Source organism: Anolis carolinensis, chromosome 5 (assembly GCF_035594765.1).
Source record: "Anolis carolinensis isolate JA03-04 chromosome 5, rAnoCar3.1.pri, whole genome shotgun sequence".
Classification (NCBI taxonomy): Eukaryota; Metazoa; Chordata; class Lepidosauria; order Squamata; family Dactyloidae; genus Anolis; species Anolis carolinensis.
This window is the reverse complement of record NC_085845.1, coordinates 108,177,725-108,195,256: the sequence shown is the minus strand read 5'-3', so window position 1 is coordinate 108,195,256 and position 17,532 is coordinate 108,177,725. Positions and strand designations below refer to the sequence as shown.

The window sequence follows — 17,532 nt, the reverse complement described above, 5'->3', positions numbered from 1 at the left end:
GTCTCTCTCAGCACAATATCCTAAAGATTGCCACCATCACCATGACATCCACAGTGGTCAAACCTGGTGTATGCTTTTTCCATGAGTTGATGCTGAATCTTCCAATGGTCTCCAAGACCAAACAGAGCCTCAGTTAGGACAGATTTTAATTCTGTTTCCGGTAACAGATGTGTAACTGGGCCACTTCTTGGCACATATCTCTACAAAACATCAAAGGTGCATGCTGGTCTTGGTGGGAAACTGACCCTCCTTCCACAACTAGCACAACCATCCCATTGACATTTTGTGGCAGTGTTCCCTATGCACTCCCCCACCTTTCCTAATCTGGAACCCATAACTTAATAATTATTCCACTCTGAACCTCCCCACAGACATCATTTCTATGAAGATGGCCAGAAGACTCACCCCAAATCATGGCCTACTCGGTATGCACCAGTAAGCATTCAGAAGAAGCTGGTTTGGGCTTATTATTATTTCGTGTCAAAAGCATCACAAGGAATCACAAGTAGCTAAATAGTTTTAGACAAAAAGCGAGCAACAGCGATCGCATTGTCAGTAGCTTTAAGCAACTCCTCCTTCATACATGAGGCAGGACATTGTAGGCAAGCATACCTATGCGGAGTTGTTTGTTCTGCTCCACAGGTAGTGCCATCTTGTCAGGTTGTCTTTTGATCTGCCCACTCCACTTCTGAGTCTGTTTAGGGACTTCCAAGTTGCCCATTCTTGGTTTGCCCCTGGAGGTGGACCCTCATGGCGGGCAATTCAGTTGGGATTGCCTGGTTTAGCTGCCCAGATGGATATTCTTGCTGTTGCTGGAGGAACATCAAGAGGAGTGGTGGTTCTCATGAAGCTTTTCCTCGATTTAAGTCTAGTTGGAGGAGGCTGATAGTCATGCAGTGGATGGCTTTCACAATGTTCAACCTTATTTGTCTCATAGTTTGCAGCAACTTCCAGTCGCACATCGGGGGGGGGGGGGGGGAATGCCAGCTAACTTGTAGAGTTTATTAACAGGTGTAGGTTTAAGGCATCCTGTGATTATTCTGCATGTTTCGTTCAGTGCTATGTTTACCTGCTTCGCATGGGCAGACTTGTGCCAGAAAGCACAGGCGTACTCAGCAGTTGAATAAGACAAGGCCAGGTTTGGGCTAATCTGGCTGCCTGTGTTTGTTGTATCCCAGACAAGCCCGCAACTGTTGAGCCCAACTGAAAATATTAGATCTGCTGTAAATCCTCCAGTGGACACACAAAATAACAATAACAATAATGATCATAATCATTATCATAATCTTTTATTGATTGCCTGCCTCTCCATTTGGTTTGAGGTGAGACACAACCCAGTTAAATACATCTATAAAATAAAATTTGAAAACATAGTTAAATGAAAACATAAAAGCATATTTAAAACATACACATATTAAAATACAGAAACACAGAATATGAGGCAAAAGCCATAGTTAAAACAGACATAGTTAAAACAGAACATTTACCTGTTCATACACTTTAAGAGATGGATCGAGGGGCGCACCCCCATCCCCCAAGCTGAAACCACAGTCTTTCATGGAGAGTGTAACCCCATCCAGAACTGATTGATGTGCCTCCAGGGCCAGCCCTAGGTAATTTTCAAGTGTAGGCAAACAGAATTTTGGTGCTCCCCCCAAACCAATCACTGAAAAATAAAAGCATTGGATAAGCAAAAATGTTGACTAATAAGGAGGGATTAAGAAAAAGCCTATTAAACATCAAATTACATTATGATTTCACAAATTAAGCACCAAAACATCATGTTTTACAACAAAACGACAGAAAAAGCAGTTCAATACATGGTAATGTTATGTAGGAAATACTATATTTACAAATTTAGCACCAAATTTGCAAAAATACCTCTGAGTTTGAAAGACATTTAATGGTCAGTGTACATGGGGCCGACATTAGACTTCAGAAGGAAATTCACCTACATACCATAAATCCTAAACTTTTACTAAGTTAAGTGTAAGCAAGTATCTCTGAGGCTCTTACAATACCATATAAAATCCGGATTATCTGCTTTGAACTGGATTATATGGCAGTGTAAACTCAGGCCCCTTCTACAATGCCATATAATCCAGATTATCAAAGCAAAGAATACACATCATTTGCTTTGGACTAGGTTTTATGAGTCTACACTGCCATATAATTCAGTTTTTGGATTTTTGTGGCTGTGTAAAAGGGGCCTCATATAATCCAGTTCAAAGCAGATAAACCCCTCATGGCATTGATTTTACTCTGTGGTCCTCGGAAGTAAACCCTGCTGATAAGGAAGTCTTATTACACTCTTATTAAAAAACTAGCTATGGGTAGGGAATTGAACGCGGTAAACATGAATAGATAAAGTTGGAGGTTTGGGGCAAAATGCATTTATATCTTCCCCTTCTCCTTTCTTCCATCTTCCTCCGTTATCATATATTTTTAAATATATAATCCTCTGATCAATTTTTTCCCATTCATCCTGTTCCATCCTGATAAAGAGGCCTTGTTGTTATGTGCCTTCAAGTCCTTGGGAACCTACAGTCACAACCTTTTCTGGGCAAAATTGGTTTAGATTGCCTCGGTCTTCCTCTGAGGCTGAGAGACTGTGACTTGCCCAAGGTTGCCCAGTGGGTTTCCACGGTGGAGCAGGATGTAAACTCCGGTCTCTAGGCTCAAACCACTACACAACCTGGCTCCCCCAAATATCAAAATATTTCTGGATCCAGTTGTTTGCATCTACTGGGTGACTTTGGCCAAGTCACACTCTCTCAGCCTTAGACCATACAAACCTTGACCAGAAGGCAGGGAGTCCAGAGTGCAGCAGCAAAAATGCACCCAACTTCCTATTCAAAAGGAAGCTCTTCTAAAATAATTGGGGATCTCTCTTCTCCTTACAGTTCTCACTGAGTGTTAAACCTTTACTTTTAGAGCAATCAGGCTGGGTCTGCACTGCTTTATAGTCCAGGATCCTATCCCAGATTATCTGCTTTGAACCAGATTATATGAGTCTACACTGCCAGATAATCTGGGATAAGAAAACAATCTGGGATCAGATCCTGGGGTATAGGGCAGTGTATAGGTACAGCTCCGGCAGAAAGGTAATGGCGCTCCATGCAGTCATGCCGGCCACATGACCTTGGAGGTGTCTATGGACAATGCCGGGTCTTCGGATTAGAAATGGCTGTGAGCACCAACGAAATATGTACTTGTAACTGATGGGCCCATTTGGTAGAAACATGGGACAAAACCTTCCCAGTGTCTGTTCTCAGGCTCTGAAAGTCCCTTCTCAGACAGGGGATGCAGTATCCCTTTAATGTTTTTCCACAAATTGATTGATTTCCAAGAAGTCCTCTGGTCTTGATTTTGGAGGCCTGTATAATGTGTTGGACTCTTATTTCTTCTAATTGTTCATTAATTTGTTAACACTGGTTTCAAATTTGGTGGGGGGGGGGCATCACTTCCCTGGAGTCTGGGGCCCCTTGGTTTACACCATTGCCATGAGAATGCAGTTCTGAAGCAGACTGGTTCCGTTTGTGACAGGAAGACAAAACGGAACATAGCGGGACTTCCGGTATCTATTAGAGACAGCGAACAGTTCAGGTTGCCTATTAACTGAACTAGTATCAACTGCACTAACTGTGCTACTCTTGAGGTTAATTACTATTTCTCACAAGATACACAGGATTTGCAATAGGAAGATTAGACCCACCCATTGTTTCTCTTGAGTTTCAAATACCATAAGTTGTTGTGAATGAGTCTTCTGAGGCTGTGAATGATAATGGAGAGATTAGGAGAGGAAGAACCCTCATGAGGAGGGCTTGCTGGAAGATTTACACAGGAAGAGATTAAGGGAGATTGATGGGGAGTCGTCCGAGGAGGATTCATGTGGGGACTTGGGAGGGGATCTTGAGCTGGAAATGGATGCCGAGAAACCAGTGGTGACAGAGGAAGTTGCCATAGATTGGGCACAGGCTCCGAAGGATCTTGGGGAGGAATCTGGGTCCATGGAGGTTGTGGATGCTGGAGAGGCTTGGGTATCTTCAGAAGCAGATCCCACATGGCCTGCCTGGAGGAATCAGGGTAGTTCCACAGGTGTGGACAGAGTGGGGTGTGGGCAGGATGATGTTGATTCTGATGAGGAATGTTCCCTTATCCCGACTTCGGACCAGCTTGACTTCGCTACAACACTATGCTCCTTTGGCTCCTGGTCTGGCTTTCGTCTCTGCAGCGGCTTGCCGCTAACTCCTCAGCATTTTCCAGGTTTGTTTGTTTGTGCCGCTTTCGGCGAAGAGCCTTTAACCCGGTTTGGGTTTTTGCCTCAGTTTGGAATCGCTGCTGTACTCCTGGGTTTTGGGGCTTTGCGGTGAATTACCTTTGTTTGTTTTGCCATTTTTAGCCCGTTTTGTGTCTTTGGGCTGAGTTCAAGTACTTTATGTTAAATCCGGATTATATCTCTGGTTACTCCGGATTATATGCCAGTTCATGTTTTTGGCATTTTTTTCTGTTTTGACTGCTTAATAACACTGAAGATTAAGTGTTTTAAGCCTTTGACAATTTACTGAGCTATTTTTGAATTGTTAGTTAAACTATATTTTGCTCTCAGTTGGCGTCTGACCTTTGACATAAGCTTTTAGATTTGATCCTCTTAAAATTATTAGAGACTGCGAACAGTGCAGGTTAATTATTGCTGGAACTAGTATTAGTTCTATTAATACACAGGGCTTGTAATATGTAGGTTAGATCTTCCCTTTGTTTGTTTTAAATTTTAAACACCTTAAGCATTTAGATTGGTTCCCCTTTAAAAAAATCCCTAGTAGCAGTGAATAGAACAGGCAGCCCACTGCTCGAGCAGCCAATTAGTAGCTCCTCCTGGGACACAAATTATTGAACGTTAGTATTAGTGGAGGGGCAAGGACAACATATATTAAACTTATAAAGAAAAAGAGAATGACTACACCAAAATTTAAAATAGAAAGTGATAAGGAAAAGAAAATTCAAGGAACTCAAGGGAGGAAGGATTCAATAACAAAGGAATTTAATATGAAGGACATTATGAGGGAAATTTTTTAAAAATCAAATAGAGGTACAAAAAATGCAAGAGAAGCAGGATAGGCAATACAATTTAATTAAAGAGCAGATGGAAGAGATAAAGAAAGAATTGAAAGAGGAGTTATAGTTAACTATAAAAGAAGAACTAAAATCAGCTCAAAAAGACATAGAAATGATAAAACAAGGAAATAAAGACTGTATCAATGAGAATAATATATTACAGAAAAAACAAAAGGATATGGAAAAATATCCATATGAATGTAATGGAAAAAACAGTTGCGGCACTTAAACAACAACAGGAGATATTAGAGGCAAAGGAAAAAGAATACTAACTGAGGTTTAGGAATATACTGGAAGAAGAAAAGGAAAACATTAGTGATATAATTATGGAAATGATAACACAAATAACCCAAAAAACAATTGAGGAATTAGAAGGAAGTATAGACAGAGTCTTTAGAGTACAAACCAATTATGCTAGATGCATAATATACCAAGAGACGTCTAACCAAGACTTCGGCAGGAAAAATCTAAGAGATGAAGTTCTAAAAGAAAATGCAATAACACCAACATATTACAAAGGAAACAAAGTAGCAATACTAAAGGAAAACCCTTTGTCAGTTATAGAAAGGAAACGAAAATATACTTTCTTAATGGATGAATTAAAGAAAAGAAATGTGAGATTTAAATAGGAGAAAAGAGAGGGACTTATGGTCACCTGGGAGGGAATTAAACATTGGCTTACATCAGAATATAGAGCAAAGGCATTTTACAAAAAAATATTAAAAATGGGAGAGATGGCCAGGAAAAACACGAAAAGTATCAGAAAGGTGATGGAATGACAGGAGATGATAATTATGACGAAATTTGCGGCAGAGAAAAGAAAAGGATGAGAGAGAAATCCCCCAAAGATTATCTCACACAAATGGATATGGCAATGGCAAACCCAATGGTAGACAGTGATAAAGAAATAGAAGAAGAAACCATCACAAAAGATTAAAATATACTTAAACAATGTCAATGGGCTTAACAGCCCAAATAAAAGAAAAGGATTATGGCTCCAATTTCAAAAAGGGTATTATGATATTATTTCTTTTCAGGAAATGCATATCTCCCACAAACATGTCACACACTTAGAGTAGAAAAAATTAGGAAAACTATATTACACTTCAAGTGCAGAGAAAAAAAGGGGTTTAGGTAAAGGTATTTCCCTGATGTTAAGTCCAGTCGTGACCAAGTCTAGGGGTTGGTGCTCATCTCCATTTCTAAGCCGAAGAGCCGGCATTGTCCATAGACACCTCCAAGGTCATGTGGCCGGCATGACTGCATGGAGCGCCATTACCTTCCTGCCGGAGCGGCACCTATTGATCTACTCACATTGGCATGTTTTCGAACTGCTAGGTTGGCAGGAGCTGGGGCTAACAGCGGGCGCTCATTCCGCTCCTGGGATTTGAACCTGGTACCTTTCGGTCTGCAAGTTCAGCAGCTCAGTGCTTTAACACACTGCACCCCCACCAGGGGCCATAAATGAGAAAATCCCTTCAAAACTGGCATTTAGACCAAGAGGGCAGAATATTGGAAATAAATATAGAATGGGGGGGGGGGGCAGGAAGCTTCTGCTGTGTAATATATACGCTCCAAATGGAACAAAAACAAAATTTGTAAAATAACTTAATCCCAAAATTGGAGAACAAGATTACGACGACATAATCATAATGGGAGATTTTAACAGGGTATTAGAAGCAGCTCAGGACAGAACCAAAGCCGCTAAAAATACTAAGATCCCATCAGCAGGTGAACTTCCAAAAGGTTTCAAAATATTTAAGGAGGACCACCGATTAGTTGATGTATGGAGATATTTTAACTCAAAAGTGAAAAACTATACTTTTTTTTCAGACCGACATCAATCATGGTCCAGAATAGATACGATTTGGGGAATGAGAGAAATAGTATCAAAGATAATTAAATCAAAAATTCTCCCAAGATTAATTTCATGCACCTTTAGAAATAACATTAGGAAGTCCCGGACTTAGAGCGACAACATACAGACAGCGACTTAATGATCAGCTACTTACAGGACAGACAGATCAAATAAAATATAGGGAAATACTGAGTGAATATTTCACACTCAATTCAGTAAATGAAACAGCGATAGAAACAATATGGGATGCTAGCAAAGCATATATGAGGGGACACTTCATTCAACATAAATTCATTAGGGATAAGAAAAGGAAAAGTGAAACCAAAAAGTTAGACAAAGAAATCTCTGAAGTCGAAGTAAAATTGAAAAAAACCCCTAAAGACAATAAAGCTCAATTACATCTGAATGTATTGAAGAAACAGATGGATACAACACAGTTGGAGGAAATTGAAAAGAGATTAAAATACATAAAGCAATACCATTTCGAAAACGCAGACAAGATAGGAAGGTGGCTAGCTTGGAAAGTGACAAAAAGGAAACATCAACACTATATAAATAAAATTGAGGAAGAGGGGAAAATATATCTTAAACAAATTGAAATAGAAAAACAATTCATAAGCTATTACAAAAAACTATATGGTGATGGAAAGATCCCTAACGAGAACATAATGCAATATTTAGGAAAACAAAAAATTAATACAATTACCGAAGAACAAAGGGAAATACTAAATAAAAAAATATATATTTACGCTAATGGGAGGAGATATGGGTAAAAAAGTTTAGGTAGGCCTATGCTACGGAAATAAAAGAGAACTGGTATAAAATGTTCCATATGTGGTACTTGACACCAAATAAGCTTGCTAAAGTTAATAGAGGGAAAACCCAGGGAGTATGCTGGAAATGCGGAAAGCACACCAGCACCTTTCTACACACGTGGTGGGAATGTAAGAAGATAAAAAATTGGAAAGAAATACATAAAAAAGTAATTAATATTGTACCAAAAAATCGAATTAAAACTGGAATGCTTTTTATTGGGGATTATTGACACACAGATAGATAAAATTCAGACAGACCAATATTCTATCTCACCGTGGCAGTGAGAATAGTGCTGGCATATGTATGGAAATCAGAAGAAATACCTACTATGGAGAAATGGCTCCACAAAGTAATGGACGTGATGAATATGGACTTATTAACACAAAAATGAGCACAGGATAGAACATAAAACAAAACCGATTGGAAACCTATGAAAGAATTTTTACAAAAAGAGAAAATAAATTTCTATATAAAGTTGGACTAAGGAAATTACATGCGGAAATAGTATAAAGTAAAGGTAGTTAAATTTGGTTTAACTACATAAATAAAACAAATGAAGGGAAAAAACCCCAAAAAGGACCACATCCAGAGATCTGGAAGTAACAAGGACAATATAGCAACTGTTTATATGTAAAACTTTTGCTTCTCTTTTTTTGTGTGTGTGCTTTTTTTTTCTTTTTCTTTCTCTCTTTTATGTCTTTTTTATTTTTATTTCTTATTTTCAATATTGCTATTCACTTTGTGTGTCGATATCACATATCCCCTATCCTTTTCCCATCTCCCCAATACCCACCCTTCCCTCTCATTACCCTGGCATATTGGTTGTAAGCTGTGATTTATGTATTTTATTATATCGAGAAAAGACAATCTTTATTGTAATAAGAAATGTAAATTAGTTGCTTATAAACTTCACAATAAAAAAAACGGAACGTAGCCCTCTATTGTCTTCCTGTGTTGCAGAGAGACAAAGATGTCTTTCCAAAGACTTCTCAGAGTAAGTTCTTGGGCCTTTGGCACTGGTGGGGCAGAAGGCGGGCCCATGGGGAGCCCAGGGACTGGTAGAGGCCCTCAAGCCATGACCAAAAAGTGGTCAAAACAACCTTAATTAAAACCTGGGTACTAGGGGGTTAATAAAGGTAGAATTGCCACTATGACATTCTCCTCTTTGCAAAAAAAAAAAAAAAAAAAAAAAAAAAAAGAAGGGTGGGGAGCAGAAAGCCTCCAGAGTTATTTGGAGGCCTTTCAATTAATAGTATTAGTAATACTACTACTAATAAAAATAAAAATAATTTCCATACCCACCTCTCCTCGTGTCTCAAGGAAAGTACTGGAGTTAGATAAGCTTTTCTTTGTCTTCTTCATTTCTGTTCTCTAATGTGATTGTGTAATGATATACTCTACTTAGGTAAGCTAATTTAAAATGTTTTAAACCCTCCCCCCTTTGTAGTAAAAAGTTTCTGAATGTTTAACAGCCCAAGTCAGTCTATTTTGCAAGCCTTAAAAATGCTGCCCCCCCCCAGGAAATGTTGGATTTTTAGACACTTCTTTAAAATATGGTGTTGGATGTTTAGGCCTACTTTTAAAAAATATGTTTATTAACATTTCCCATTTTTACAACACAAGAAGAGGGAAAGGGAAAGCAGGAAAGAGAAAAAAGTTAATAAACATGGGGGGAAAGGTGGGGAGAGTTATTGTTAACACATTAAATTGTTAGAAATACCAATAATGTGGCAAAAAGGGAGGGAGGGAGTTAAAGAGAGGAAGAAGAGACAACTGTCAGTGTACAAAGTTATTATTAATACATCTACTTCTTCATATCAATTACAATTACAGAAATTACCTAAAATATCAAAAACTCTACATATTCCTCCAAGAGAGGAATAATATTGTCACCAAACATTAAATTCAAGATTCGTATCTTCTTCGAAGATTATCCCGTTTTCCAGTTTCCTCTCCCAGATCTTCACCTTTAAAAGTGTATCTTCATCATTATTATCAAATTATCTGTTTTAAATTAAATAATGATTTTAAGTTATAGTGATGTTTTAGTGTCTAATGATTTTTTTCTATCTACATGTATGTTGACATTGAATTTTTCCCATTAGTATGTTGTAAACCGCCTTAAGCCCCCCCCCCCCACAGTGAAAAAGGTGGTATATAAATATAGTAAATAAATAAATAATAAAGAAATCTTTTATCTAATTTTAGTTACAGTACTGCATGATAAATCTAAACATTTAATGGAATCCGTTTGTAATTATTGTACAATAATATGTTTCGCTAACATGGGACAAAACCTTCCTTGTGTCTGGTACTAGATCACCAGAAGAAGTCAGGGATGCTGTTTTCCCCCCTTTTCAAAGTGATATGGGGTGGGGAGGAACGGCCCATCTGAATAAAGGTTTGGGGCCCTTTGGGGTTGAATCTCCCATGGGAAGAGAAATGGCCCTACAACAGCTCCTCTCTCAAGGCAACTCCTTCTTGCTCCCTCTGACCTTGTTCTCCTTTCTCCTTTGCAGAACATCAGGAAATTATGCGGAAATTGTTTGACTTGCTGTCGGGGAAGGAGGTAGATCAAAGTGTATCCAATAAGGTAAACCCTTCCTCCTTCTCTTCTGGTTGTTTTTTTTCTTCCTTCAAAATAGCTACACAGGGTTCTGTTGCTAATATTTTGCCGTTTTCTCTTCTTCTCTAGTCCTCCAATTGAAGATCTGGACTCCTCCTCCTCCGAGGTGATCACGGCTATGGAGACCTGGGTAAGGAGGGAAAGGCAGGATTGTACTTCTGCAAAGAGGAGGGGATCAGGATTTCAACAGTCTCCTCTTTCTTTCACAGCGCCAATGGATGGCATCTGCTCCGCAGCCCAGCCGGGATGCGAGGAGGAAGGGCCCCATTCCACTGTATGAGTCCTGGGTAAGGAACAAAATGCAGGTGTACTGTCTTTATGTTACTTTAAAATAGATTTGGGCATATTGAGTATTTGTGCCAAGTTTGGTTCAAATCCATCATTGTTTGAGTTCAAAGTGCTCTCTGGATCAGGTGAAGTACAACTCCAAAACTCAAGGTCAATGCCCAAACTCTTCCAGTATTTTCTGTTGGTCATGGGAGTTCTGTGTGCTAAGCTTTGTTTAATGCTATCGTTGGTGGAGTGCTCTTTGATTATAGGTGAACTACAACTGTCAATTAATAGTATTGGTAATACTACTACTACTACTACTACTACTAATCATAATTTTCTTACCTGCATCTAGTCGTGGCTCAAGGAACATACTGGAGTTAGATAAGCCTTTCTTTTCTTTTTCATTTCCTTTCTCTAATGTGATTGTGTAATGATATGCTCTACTTATATAAGCTAATTCAAAATGTTTAAAAATATCCCACAATGTAGTAAAAGGTATCTGGACAATGTTACAACCCAAACCAGCCTGTTTAGCAAGCCTTGCAAATGCTGATTTATTTTTTCCAGGAAATGTTGGATGTTTAGGCCTACTTAAAAAAAATTGTTTATTATTGGAACATTTCCCTCTTTTACAACACAAGAAGAGGGAAAGGGAAAGCAGGAAAGAGAGAAAAAAATAATAAAAATGGGGGGAAAGTGTTATTGTTAACAATAACAAAGAGTTATTGTTAGCAAGTTGAATTGTTACAAATATCAATAATGCGGCAAAAAGGGATGGAGGGAGTTAAAGAGAGGAAGAAGAGACAACTGTTGGTGTACAAAGGTATTATTAAAGCATCTATTTCTTCATATCAATTACAATTATAGGAGGTCAAGCTTTCAGAGGAAGTTTCTCAATAATCACTTTGCTCTTCTCTCTCTTTCACAGTGCACCCTGGCCAGGGGAGGAGACAATGACAGTTTGGACGCACTTTGGAGACAGCTGTCCCAGGAATTGAGGCAATTTCTTTTCACTTTTTGGTTGTGAGTTGAGCCTTTTCTTGGCTCAGAGTCTTTGGGTGTTATTGCTACATATGATTTTTTGTTTCTCTTAGTGAAGCACCACCACTGGAGATTGAGGATTTGGAGGACATCTAATGTGAGTTGGGATTGGAAAACAGAGGGAGGGATGTGCCTGTCATGGGGAGCCAAGAGCCTGGCAGAGGCCCCCAAGCCCTGACCAAGAGGGTCAGAAAGGCCCTGGAAAGTGGCTGCTTCCCCAGAAAGGCAGAAGGAGAATAAAAACATAGGGCCCCATCAACTGCATTAGGAAAGGAAAGGCCAGGCCCTGCTGCTCAGAGCCCTTTCCAGAGGAAGTAGAGATAACACAAGAAAGAGGAGCATGGCAGCATGGAGGGGGAAAGGAGTTGGAGCAAGGAAGATGGTCAGAAAAACTCCACTGCATGGAACTGTGGGTCCTTTTTTTGGAAACAGACATTTCATTTTGCCCAGCCCGAGGATGTGATCAGGATCCCTGGATGGTGAAGCCCACCCCGTGGTTGTGAGATCCCTTTCCTGGTGTAAAGAAGTATGAATTTTAATTTACAGATGCCATGTTTAACTGTGTTTTAAAAAGGGTTAATATTTCAGTTACTCTGCACCAGAGGCTGGTTGCCATGGAGAAGGGGGCGGAGCCAACTGGGTTAGCTGAAGGGAGAGCAGAATTTGGAGGGAAAGTCAGTCAGTGGTCAGCGAACCACAGGGAAGTCTGATTCTCAGTTGGAGGACCAGGGTGGCTCAAATGTGGGATTTGAGTCCATTCTAAAATAAGTTTGTGACTTATTTTAGGTAGTCTGTGCCCTGATAAGGTACAGGGAAGTCTGATTCTCAGTTGAGGGAATCATGGAGACTCAAGAGTTTGAGTCAGTTTAAAATAAGTTTGGTGGCTTATTTTAAGGTAGTCTGTTAGTGGAGAAAGAAGTGACATTTTAGGAAGCTTGAATCACCTCATTCTGTTATTGCAATTGTTAAGGAAAGTGCCTCTAGGTGAGAAATTGTAACCATTAAGCTGTGCCTGAATAAACTTGTTATTGTTCTCTCAAACATCTCAGTCTGTCATATATACACACATCAAGAATAAAGAAGAAAAATAAAAGTCTCCTCTTTAAGTAGCCAGTGGCTAAATCTTCCAATAGTGGTGGCAAGAGTTGATAATCCCCTTTGTAATTTGGTGGCAGCATTATAAAACATCTATAATTTGGTGGCAGCTTTTAAATAAAAACATGTTTAATAACTAGTGGCAGCGGATATAAAATACATAATAATTAATTAATAGAAACTCCTCCACATCTTTACAAATCGGTGTCAGAGGTGGGATTTTTGGGAGGATTTCTCCCCCTTTCTGACATTGCCACAAATTGGTGGCAGCGATGGGATTGATAAAAAGATTCCCCTCTGCCTGAGTTCTTTACACCTGGCATCTTAAAAAACCAGAGGAGGAGGTGCCAAAAGGGTCTAGGGAGAGGCCAATGTCTCAGGAAACCAAGGCAGAGTCCCAGCGTCCCTGAGGGAGGCAGCGATTGAAACCATGATACCAATAGAGTTTTGGAGTTCTGGAACATGGCCACACAGCCCGAAAGACACACAACAACCCTGTGATCCTGGCCATGAAAGCCTTCGACAACACAATAGTTTTCTCTGGAAACTGCCTGAGATCAAAGGCTTAGAAACCTGTGGTCATATCCATCATGCAAGGACAACCCATGCCCCTGAGAAAGCTTAGCCAAACTTAAAGAGAGAGCTGCATGATCACAGATCAATTGTTGTATAACTACAGGAGAGAGTGCAGATGTTAAAGTACAACAAACAACCTTAGTTATATTGATAGTCTGACATTGTTGAAATCCTTGGAAGTCAAGCTGCCCAACAAATGGGCATGTGGGACCCAAAAGTGAGCTTATCTAAGGGGTTTCCGACAGACTTGTTGAGAGAGTGTTTCCTTTGTTTTCCTCTGAGGTTGAGAGGATGTGACTTGCACAAGGAAGCAGGATGTCTGGCGGGAAGATCTTTGGGGTCCTCTTCATTTTGCAGTAAAGGATGCACCTGATGCAAATCTGCCTGATGTTCTGCAAAGGAGAAAGCAGGATAGTCAGGGAGAGTAGAAAAAAGGACAAGGTCAATTGCTCGTCCCACTCTAGATTGAACATTGAACTGTGACCAGGACTCTGCAGTGTTTTGGCGATTGGAATCAACTGTTTGCCTATGGGTCTACCCCATTGCGCAGCTGGAGGAGGCCATGAAAGAACTGAATTCACCTGCCTACCTAGCAGGTATTTGGTATGTTTTTCACTGTTTCTCTTCCATTTATCACTTTTTCAGAGCAACGATGGGGGCAAATTTCACCTGTTGGATATATGAGTTAGAAGACAATTATTAAAAGTAGGTGCAAGGTTATACAGTGCTATCTAAAAGGAGTAGGATAATAAACGGTAGAAATGAACAGACAAAGAGTGTGAAGTTTGCAGAATAGTTTCACTCCTCGTGTGTTTAGTGAGTGTACATTACTGTAGGCTTGTGCAAGTGTTGGATACCACTTTGATTGCTATGGCTCAATGCTACGGACGAGTTCCAGTTCCATGATGGAGGCCCAGCCCCTTCCTGCCAAGTCCAAGCTGGGTGAGTCCTCTCGGAAAGGCTGCCTTGCACCTTGAGCCCCTCTCCACTGGGGACCCTGTGAAATTATAGGGTAGAGTCATCTGTAAAGGACTTTTCAGGCAGGGGGGAATTTTTTTTGATATCCCACTGCTGCCACAAAAATAATGTAAAGGGACCAACTCAATCAGGCTGGGGATATAATTTATTTTTTGTTGTCACCTTTTGAGTTCAGGTGCCTTGCTTTATTTATGGTGAGGCTTGGAGATGAGTGCGAGACTTTGCATAGAATGGAACAATAAATATTTGCTTATTTTTCACTCGTGAGGTAATGAAGCGTAATGGTTTCAGAATAGATATACACAGTACTAATGCTTGCTGGTAATAATGATTTTTGAATGCTTTTTGTGAAGATGTTACTTTAAAATAGTTTCTGTGTTACTTTGTTCCAATATTAATTCTAAAAAATAGACTTCCAAATACTACACTTCTAAACTGGATTCTGATTCCTGGCTAAACTGCACTTTAAAACCCTCGCTAGGACTAACTGTCCTCTCTGAGCTCCTAGCTCAGGGGTCCCCAAACTAAGGCCCGGGGGCCGGATGCGGCCCATCAAAGCCATTTATCTGGCCCCCATGGCACAAGGGCAGAAGGGGGTTGGGCTAAATGACCCAAGGGGTCTCTTCTTCTCTTAAAACCCTTATTATTATTATTATTATTTGAAACACAACAAGATGAGTCCACAGCAGACACTCTGCTGGCTGTTGTACTGGATCACACGGTGGACACCTCCCAAGTGTCTAGGACTGTGTGATGTATCGGCGAATAATGCCTGCAGACCCCAGTAAGGTAGCCTTCTGTATCTGGCAGGTGGTAATTTTGTCAGCACCGATTGTGTTTAAGTCCAGGCCAAGGCCTTTAGGCACTGCACCCAGTGTGCCCATCACCACTGGGACTACCTTGACTGGCTTGTGCCAGAGTCTTTGTAAGTCGATCTTTAAATCCTCATGTCGTGTCAGCTTTTCCAGTTGTTTCTCCTCAATACTGCTGTCATCCTGGGATTGCAACATCGACAATCCATACTTTGTTTTTAACCCGATTGTGAGGTCAGGAGTATAGTGTTCCAAAACCCTGTGTTGTTGTTGTTGTTGTTATTATTATTATTATTATTAACATTGAGGCTGGTGGCCATCTGTCAGGGATGCTTTGCTTGTGCTTTTGGTGCACAAAGACAGAAGGGGTTGGACTAAATGGCCCAAGGGGTCTCTTCCAACCCTCTTTATTATTATTATTATTATTATTATTATTATTATTATTACTATTACTATTATTATAATTAACATTGAGGCTGGGTGGACATCTGTCAGGGGTGCTTTGCTTTGCTTGTGCTCTTGGTGCACAAAGGCAGAAGGGGTTGGACTAAATGGCCCAAGGGGTCTCTTCCAACCCTCTTTATTATTATTATTATTATTATTATTATTATTATTATTATTATTATTATTATTAACATTGAGGCTGGGTGGCCATCTGTCAGGGGTGCTTTGCTTGTGCTTTCAGTGCACAAAGGCAGAAGGGGATTGGACTCAATGGCCCAAAGGGTCTCTTCCAACCAATAATATTCCAATATTATTATTATTATTATTAATTATTATTGCTCGGTGGCCAACTATAGTCCGGCCCTCCAACAGTCCGAAGGATTGTGAACTGGCCCCCTGTTTAAAAAGTTTGGGGACCCCTGTCCTAGCTATTCAGCTATCTCCATTAACTGTCCCAGCTAATTGCCTAGAATATTCAGGAATAACTGCTCTAATGGATGTTTTAGCTCCGCCCATCTCTCGTGCCTTAGCACCTGCTCATTTGCATCTGACCAATCAAGCCACTTTATGCAAATAGCTGCCAAGTGGCTCCTCCCTCAGCTCTGTACAATGGGATCCACAAAATGTCTGCCTAACCTCCTAGCTTTACAAAATGGCTGCTCACAAACCAACCCTTTGAAGTAGGCCACATACCAACTTTTCCCCAGATAAATCAGATCCGTTACAGCATCCTTGCCCCAAACCAGCATTTCTCAACCTAGGGGTCGGGACCCTTGGGGGGGGGCGTCACAAGGGGGTGTCAGAGGGGTCGCCAAAGACCATTCCCGATGGTCTTAGGAATAATAATAATAATACAGTAGAGTCTCACTTATCCAACATAAACAGGCTGGCAGAACGTTGGATAAGTGAAAATGTTGGGTAATAAGGAGGCATTAAGGAAAAGCCTATTAAATGTCAAATTATTTTATGACTTTACAAATTAAGCACCAAAACATCATGTTTTACAACAAATCAACAGAAAAATCAGTTCAATACACAGTAGTGTTATGTAGTAATTACTGTATTCACGAATTTAGCACCATAACATGGCAATATATTGAAAACATTGACTACAAAAACTATGCCGTCACACCCAGACACCTTCTTAAGCTTTAGGATGTACTTCTTCCTTTGCCCAGGTGAACTGCAGGGGCCTTACTTAGAAGCTCTGGAAATCCCAGTAACCAAAGGCACTTCAAGTAGAACAATCAAACAAAATTTTATTTTCACAAAGTCATTGGCAGACTTGGCACATATAATTAAGGTTGCAAATAAAAACAGTCAACTTATAAAACCTTGCAGATGTTCCTTGCTTGCTTTTCCCCTTTAGTTGCTGGGTTAACTTCCACCAAAGGCAAAGAGATCCAGAGATCCTCCTTGCCCTAGCCCTGAGCTGCTATCAAAAGGGTCTATAACTAAGCTCAAAACTAGTTTTTGAGGCGAAGTTCGTAGGGCTCCTTCCAGTAGCAAAGAAATCCGGAGATGTTCTCTGCCCCAGTGTCAAAGCTATTAGAAAGAACAGGTCTTTCCCCTATCTATGCTTGGCACTGGTTTTAAAGGCAGGTCAGTACTTACGATGGTCTTTTCAGAGTTGGCCTGGCTTGGCCACGCAAGCACATCTAAGTTGTTTCTTCTTCAGTCTAGAAGGCAGAAAAGGTTTCTCAAAATGGAGCCTTCTTTCCCCAGAAAAAGGGGTGGTCTCCAGAACAAACTGATACATTTGCAGGCTGCAAGCAGCAAAGACTTTGCTGAACTGGCTACAAACTCTGCTAATATCCTAACTATCAGACTGCTGCAGAATCTGCAGCAACCCTGGAGCAAATGCAAACAGGTGCTATTTTCTACACCTATGGAAAAAT

At 40.3% G+C, this 17,532-nt stretch overlaps 1 long non-coding RNA gene across 2 annotated transcripts in view; it reads right to left on the bottom strand.

The window, feature by feature from the left end:
- LOC134299384 (uncharacterized) overlaps nt 1–17,532 on the bottom strand; it is a 25,997-nt gene extending 8,465 nt beyond the window's left edge. Inside the window, exons 1-4 of one of the 2 annotated variants that reach the window (XR_010006583.1) lie at nt 17,249–17,532; nt 13,538–13,792; nt 10,285–10,541; nt 1,488–9,793 (exon numbers count right to left, since the gene is read on the bottom strand). This is a non-coding gene — a long non-coding RNA (uncharacterized LOC134299384). Of the gene's footprint in view, nt 1–1,487; nt 10,542–13,537; nt 13,793–17,248 lie in introns of both variants that reach the window. The other variant, XR_010006582.1, reaches the window with a different exon arrangement.